The following is a 7,866-nucleotide window of genomic DNA, read 5'->3' on the forward strand; positions in this document are numbered from 1 at the left end:
GAAGAAGAAGAAGAAATGGGAAGATAGATAGAAGTTTCTCATTTTATTTGGCAAAGTGATTTCTGAGTAACATACCATTTTTTCTCTGTTTTGATTATTGCTCTCAGCTCTCCTTTTTATCTCTCATTATACTTATATCCCTTCCTCCTTCCCTTCCTCTTCTTCCTGGCTGGCCTCGGACTTTCTATATAAACCAAGCTAGCCTTGAAGTCACGGAGATCTGCCTCCTTCTGCCCCCTGTGCTGGAATGAGCAGTTTGTGACACCATGCCCAGCTGTATTTCTCCAGTTTGTAACAAAATATATTTTGTTAAATCATTCTAAAACTCGTGAAAACTTGGCTGTACTTTTTTCACTTCTAAAATTTTAGAACCTTATTTACATTGGAAAACAAATATGAAATGCTGTGGTATTGCTTACATGATTCTGGTCTATTCTGAGCATTTATTATTCCATAGGTTTTGGCTGTTTCATTGTAATTTATCTGACTCTAGTACAGACTTATGTACTAACCTACTTGTTGGAGTTACTGGCACTGTAGGTCAGACTGTCAGTAGGCAGTTAGGTCTGTTGTGTGTGTGTGTGTGTGTGTGTGTGTGTGGTGTCTACATGTGTATACATGTATGTACAGATCTACAGGATGTCAGGTATCCTGCACGATCAGTCTTCTACCTTATTCCCTTGAGATAGGGTCTCTCCATGGAACCTGTGCTTGGTTGGTGGCCAGCAAGCCCAATAAACCACCTACCTGTTCCCCTTCCTCATAGTGCTGTCATTACAGGCACTTGCACTGCCAGGCCTGACATGGGTGTTGGGATCCAAACTCAGATCTTTGTGCATATGCAAGGAAGTGCTCTTATGTACTGAATTCTGTCTCCAAACTCTATATTTATTTGTTGATTTTTACAGACCAGGTCTTTCATATGGCCCAGTCTGGCCAAGACTGACCTTGAATCCCTGACCTCTCTACTTCTGCTTCAGCAGTGCTGAGATCGCAGCTGTGTGCTACCATGTCTAACAGGCATTGGTTTTAGTTGATGATTTTACACAATAGGACTCTGATTTGGTCAATGTTTTAAAAAGGGTTTTAGAAATTTTCCAGTGTTTTGGTTGGTTTGTTTCTTTGTTTGTTTTACATGTAAGTTCTAGTCTCCTGGGAGGAAGTGAGTTTTTGTGACTAATCATAGTTTTTCCTCCAACATCTTTTTTTGGGTTGCTGTTGGTTTTTGAGATGGAATCTCTTTGTTTAGCCCAAGTCACAATGTTTTTCAGGCTACCTTTGGACTCCTTCCTGATTCTCGTATCTTAGTCATCTTGATTGATGGCCTTACTCCAACATCTTTAAGGTTTTTTTGTTTTGTTTTACATCTAAAGTGAAGTGGAGAGAATAACACAGAAGGACACCTTTTGATTAGAGCCTTTACCTGGTAACATTTCCACATAGGCTTTCCCTTTACCGGGGCCAATACTTTTCCTCCTCATCAGTCATTTGAGAATGAGTTGTGTAATTTCACTGGTTTTCCTGCTGATGTCTCCTTTGATTCCTCAGGACAAGAACTTGTTTTCTATATAACCTCAGCCTATTACCATAACCTATATTTTAATCTCCTCAGTTGTTGAAATATTACCTTAAACTATCTCTTTTCTTAAATGATCATTTTGGAGCTAAAACTGAGGTGAGTTGGTATTATATTTTTTGTGCTTATATTGAAAAATGGTTTTAAACTGCATCTAATCCAAATATGAATAGATTATATGATATGTCTTATATAACATTCTCAAATAATATCATGTACCATATATGATGTGTAGAAGTATAAAAATTCATAATATATACATTCTAAGGATCGGTGTTAAAATAGTATAGGCCAGCAGTCATTTAGGCCCTACATTGCTCATTTCATGGGAAGATCTCTGCTTAAAGTGGCCCAGTGCTGCCTGTCAGAACTCAGGCTTGTAGCAAGTGCTGACAGAACTTGAAAAACACCCCGTGATTCTCCTCATTCTTTTGCATGTTTGTCTCCCCTAGTGGTTATCTCTCAAGGCTTATTGTTCTCTTTATCTTTGCACTCCAAAGCGCGAGGGTAACCCGGCAGTTAGAAACACGAAATCCACTAATAGTCCCATGAAACATTAACTAACAGGGTATGGAAACATGCCATAAATGCAGGGTGTGTTCAAAAGAGTGTGTTCTGAAATGACAGAATGGGAAAGAATGACAGGTACAAGATTGGTAATGGAAAAAATGGAGAGGCTTGATCTTTGGACAGACAGACTTCATTTTTTTTTTACTCCCTCAGGAAGACCAAATGCTCTGGGCATCTGTGGCTTCTGTGGCCATGTTTTCTGCTCAAAATCAGTAGCATGGAATGCATGAGGAAAAAGTTCCTTTTTGCTTGGTATGTAGTTCAGTTGGCAGAGTGCTTGCTTAACATGCATGAAGCCCTGAGTCCTATCCCCAGCACCCCATAAACTAGACATGGTGGTACGCACCTGCAATCCTGGTGCTTGGGAGGTAGAGGAAGGGGAACCAGAAGTTTAAGGTCTTCCTTTGCTACATATAAGGAGGTTGAGGCCAACCTGGACCACATGAGACCTTGTCTCTAAATTTTTTTTTTGAATTTCTAATTGTAGTAATTAGTTTTATCTATGACCAAGCCCCCACAAAACAAAGTGGGTGTGAAATGCTATAGTGTGATATCTTTGACTTTGAGATTTAAAAGACCCTGAACTCATCCTTTCTAAGAAAGTTTATTTAAAAGGATAATTTTAGTTGTCCCTAAAATTGACAGAGTACTTGTCTCCCTTACTTGGCTTTTACTTGGTGCCTGGCCTATCAGAGGTCCTTTTCTTTTCTACTTCCAGCTTTCCTTTCTATTTCTACTTTCTTTTGTACTTTGCCTGGGGTGTGCATCTACTGCCTGTGTTAGTCTTCCGTTCTGAGTTCCCAGAGGCCTCTGCATAGGAGCCAGTGCTTGCTCAGGGCTTTCGTTTTGCTTTCTTTTTAAACTGTGGGCACTCAACTTCTACAGCCTCCTGAAATCATTGTAACAACACTGTGAAATAGATAGTGTTCCCTTTGGTCTATAGACATACGAACAGGACAGTACCGGATTCCTGTTGCTGTTTTAATAACTTCTTAGCCAGTACCTGGAAACATCACAGACTTACTCCCTTTTGGGCTTGTAGGTCAGCAGTTTAAAGTGGGTTGACAGGCTGTGTTCCTTCTGAAGTTACAGGAGAGAGTGCTTATTTTTTCATCTTCTAGAGGCTGCTTGTTCATGGATACACCCTCCATCCTGAAAGTCAGGAGCTTAACATCTTCCAGTCTGTCTGTAATGTCTACTTTTTCACCTCTGATTCTGTTCTTCATCCTCTGTCAGGGTCCCACATGCTTATGTGGGTTCAGACTCAGAACCCAGAATAAACATCCATGACAGAGTGAATTCCTTAGAAATGAGGAGTTCAGCCTGCCTCTCCTCTCTCTGGCTTATGTCATGACACAGCAAGAAAGTCCAACTCCCTCATCCCCAGAAACTTTAACGTAATCACATTTGTAAATTCTTAGGTCACAGGTTCTTAGGTTCCAAGAACTAGAATGTGGACATCTTTGGGGAGGTATGGGAAATAAACAATATATAGGTGATTTATTTGGTGAGGTTAATGTATTGGTTATAGGGCAATAAGGAGAATTGGAGGATGCCCCCAAATCATGGGGGTCTGTGGTGAGGTAGGGAGTAAGTCTCTTTAGAAATGTAATGAAGAAGTGGTCTGTGTATGGCAGTATAGTGGGGGAGTGAGGAGTGGAGGAGCCTAGACTTGGAGTAGCTTAGGTAGAAAGTACAGGTTTGATCCATCAGGAGAGTCCAGCTAGCTAGGGGTCATGCTTGATGTGAGACCTGAGGGCCACTGGGGAGGGTTTCACTTGGATTTTGCTGGAGCAGGTAGCAAGTCAGTGTTAGGTAACATCCTAATGATGTAAAGCTGGTTCCCATTTACATGCATGTCTTCAACATGACTGGTAAAGAATCCAAATCATAATATGGCTTTAAAAAAGGGGACCCCCTCCCTCCAAAAAAAAATCCAGTGGACAGTAGGACAAGAACAGATTGGGGACTCTTTGTACAGAACACTTGAGGAACACACAAGAAAGTCTGGGAAAATCACTAGAAATAGGGCTGGGGATGTGGCTCAGAGGTAGAGTGTTTGCCTGAGGTGTGTGTGACACTCTGGTCATGGAAAAAGGAAAACAACAACAAAAAAGAAGGGCTGACAAAATGGCTTAGCAAGATCAAGGTGCTTGCCGCCAAGCCTGATCACCTGAATTCTGCCCCCAGTAGTTACATGGTGGAAGGAGAGAACCAACTACCGAAAGTTGTTCTCTGACCTCTACACACATGCCGTGGCACACAAACACCCACACACAGAACCACACTATAAAGAAATGTAACTTTTTAAATGAAGAAGAGAAGTATGGGGGGGTGGGAAGGGTCTTTTATGCCCCATAAACCCCACCATTAAGGAATTTCATCATTGGTAAGAGTCTCAGACCTCCATACACTTGGTTTCAGGTACTCTGGGCCACTGAGGACTTGAACTCATTACACCTTTATCGAGGTTGCAGAATACCTTAGCTAAGGTTAATTAGTGCCATATTTATCTTTATGTAGTGCTTTTACATTTCCAAAAGCTTTATAATTTATTGATTTCTTTTCTTTTCTTTTCTTTTTTTCTTTTTCTTTTTTTTTTTTTTTTTTTTTTTGTAGCCTGTATGGCTCTGTTCCAAGAAAGGGCAGAATGTGGGGATCAGATCACAGCCAGTCATGTTCTATAGCAATGGTTTTTGTAAAGGAAGAAGCCTTTTCCTTTAAGATGCAAAAAGTAGCATTTTGGAAATGTTGGGGATGAATCTAAAGGCACTTAAGGTTTACTAACCACTTGACAGTGATAAAATTAGCATGCTTTCAAACCATGTTCCTCTCAGTCTCTTAGGCTTTTTGGTTCTGTTTGTTACTTAATTAGGTTACGGTAGCCATCTCCCTCCCCTACCCCTCACCATTTTATCTTTTTTTTGAGACAGGGTCTCATGTAGCCATGTAGCTCTGGTGAGTCTTGAACTTGCTGTGTAGTATAGCCATGCCCTGTTTTATGTGCTGCTGAGACTCAAACCCAACGAATCCTGTACACTAGGGAAGTGCTTTATCAACTGAACTACATCTTAGGCCTCCAGCTACCATTTTCTTTTAAGATTTATTTATTATTATATGTAAGTACACTGTAGCTGTCTTCAGACACACCAGTAGAGGGCATCAGATCTCATTACGGATGGTTGTGAGCCACCATGTGGTTGGTTGCTCGCATTTGAACTCAGGACCTTCCGAAGAGCAGTCAGTGCTCTTAACCACTGAGCCATCTCTCCAGCCCCACCAGCTACCATCTTTAGAGCTTGTCATGTTGTCTGAGGACTAAAGTCACTGTGTTCTCTGTCCACACTTCCTCAGCCTTCTGCTTCTAGAGAGGCTCCTGCATGATTGCTCCCAGGAGACATCATTCTGCGTGCCTCTGGATGAGGCCTTCTGAACCAGGCCCAGAGAGGCCTCTCCTGATCCCTTCTTCCCTAGTGACTCTTGCAACCTCTCTTTGTACATTTCTTCTTTCCCTGCTGCTCTGGGTGTGATTTAGACTCTGCACTTGGTTCCCTTGCTCTTTCATCTTCAACATCTTTCTTCTCCAGTGACTCCTCTGTTAGCTAGCACTTCTTCTTTAGAGTGGTTTTTAAAGTTTATTCTGTGGGCTGGCAGTGGTGGTACATGCTTTTTCACCACTCAGGAGGCAGAGGCAGAGGCAGGCAAATCTCTGAGTTTGAGGCCAGCCTGGTCTACAGCATGAGTTCTAGGACATCCAGGGCTACACAGAGAAACCCTGTCTCAAAAACAAAACAAAACAAAACAACCCCCAAACCAAACCAAACCAACAAACAAAAAAACAAAAAAGAAGGAAAAGAATTCTTTGACAGTTTCAAACATACATGTATATATGCAATGCATCTTGATCATATCCAACCCAAATCCCCCTAAACACCACTAGACCTGCCCTATGTTACTCCTCCCATTCTCTTCTAGCTAGCACATATTTGTTTGTTTTTATTTTTAATTAATACACAAGAAAGTCTTGGAAAATCACTAGAAATAGGGCTGGGGATATAGCCCAGAGGTAGAGTGTTTGCCTATGGTGTGTGTGATACTCTAGTCTAGGGAAGAAGGAAAACAACAACAAAAAAGAAGGGCTGACAAAATGGCTTAGCAAGATCAAGGTGCTTGCTTCCTCTCCCCCTTTTTTCTTTTCTTTTCTTATTCTTCTTTCTTTTTTTTTTTTTTCGAGACAGGGTTTCTCTGTATGGCCCTGGCTGTCCTGGAACTCACTCTGTAGACCAGGCTGGCCTCGAACTCAGAAATCCTTCTGCCTCTGCCTCCCAAGTGCTGGGATTAAAGGTGTGCACCACCATTGCCCGGCTCCTCTCCCCCTTTTAAAAATTCTCTCTCTTTCCTTCTTTTTAAAAAAGAATGTGTGCCCCTGTACCTGACCCTTTTCTAAAAAAACATTTATTTATATTTCGTGTGTCTGGTTGTTTTGCTTGCATGTATGTATATGCACCACATGCATGTCTGATACCTGCAGAAGTTGGAAGAAGCCATCGGATCTCCTGGTACTGGAAGCAAGGTGTCTGTGAGCTACCATGTGGGTGCTGGGAACAGAACCTGGATCCTCTGTAAGAGCAACCATGCTCTTAATTGCTGAGCACTCTCCCATCTTGTTCTTAGTTGGTTAATTTTACTCTATTCTCAATAGTTCAGAACAATATATTCCTTGATTACCATAGTCACTGATAACTAAAGCAATTTACCTTCAAAGACTTTAGGTAGTTGGACCCTATATCATAGATTAGGGTGAATTGCCTGAAGAGTCATAGTGTACCTCTGACAAGAGCCCAGAGGAGTTTATCGCTGTAGTTGGAACTTGAATGGAACTTAAATGGAAACTGAGGATCTGAATATACATAGAACTTTTTTGGAGTCTGTGGCAGCTCTTGTGAACTTACCTGCCTTTTCCTAGAAAATACACAAAGGGCCAGGCAATTTAGAAGCAGTTTGGCTTCCTAAACTGGAGGCTGCCTTTTCTCACCTCCCTTGAGTAACACTTAATCTAGCTCTCCTTAGCCAGCCAAAGGAGAGGAGACATGCTAAGAGTTAAGGGCAATTCAGAATCAAGCACTCCTTCCAATCAGAGGTATAATTCGGTTTCCCCCAGTCCTTTCCCTCAGTGAATCTTGGAGCTTGCTTGGGTCCCGGGGGTTAGATGGCTCCAAACATTTTCTGGAGGCACTGATGAGATCAGATATTTTCTTAGAAAGTCTTCCTTTAAGAAATTCCAGGTGTCAAAGATTCTTCTAGGGCTGTATGTGACTCTGTGTATGTGTGCTTGGGGGAGGGGGTGGGTAAGGGATCTTCTGTGAGAAACCTGAGCAATCTATTAGAATAGGTTGACTTACCCAACTGCAATCTGATCTAACAACTTAAACACCCAACATGGCTAGGTGTGGTCAAACAGGCCTTTAATACCAGCATTCAGAAGGCATAGGTAGGCCCAATCACTGCAAGCTCAATCCAGCCTATTTATTCTACATAGTGAGTTCTAGGACAGCTAGAACTGCACAGTGAGACCGTGTCTCAAAGAACCCTCCAAACAGCCGGGCAGTGGTGGTGCACGCCTTTGATCCCAGCACTTGGGAGCAGAGGCATGCGGATTTCTGAGTTCGAGGCCAGCCTGGTCTACAGAGTGAGTTCCAGGACAGCCGGGGCTATACAGA

At 42.1% G+C, this 7,866-nt stretch overlaps 1 protein-coding gene across 1 annotated transcript in view; it reads left to right on the forward strand.

Annotated features, from left to right (window-relative positions):
• The window catches only part of Ctps2 (CTP synthase 2), a 122,242-nt gene that overhangs the window by 63,096 nt on the left and 51,280 nt on the right, over positions 1-7,866 (forward strand). The window lies entirely within an intron of this gene.

Source organism: Mastomys coucha, chromosome X (genome assembly GCF_008632895.1).
Source record: "Mastomys coucha isolate ucsf_1 chromosome X, UCSF_Mcou_1, whole genome shotgun sequence".
Classification (NCBI taxonomy): Eukaryota; Metazoa; Chordata; class Mammalia; order Rodentia; family Muridae; genus Mastomys; species Mastomys coucha.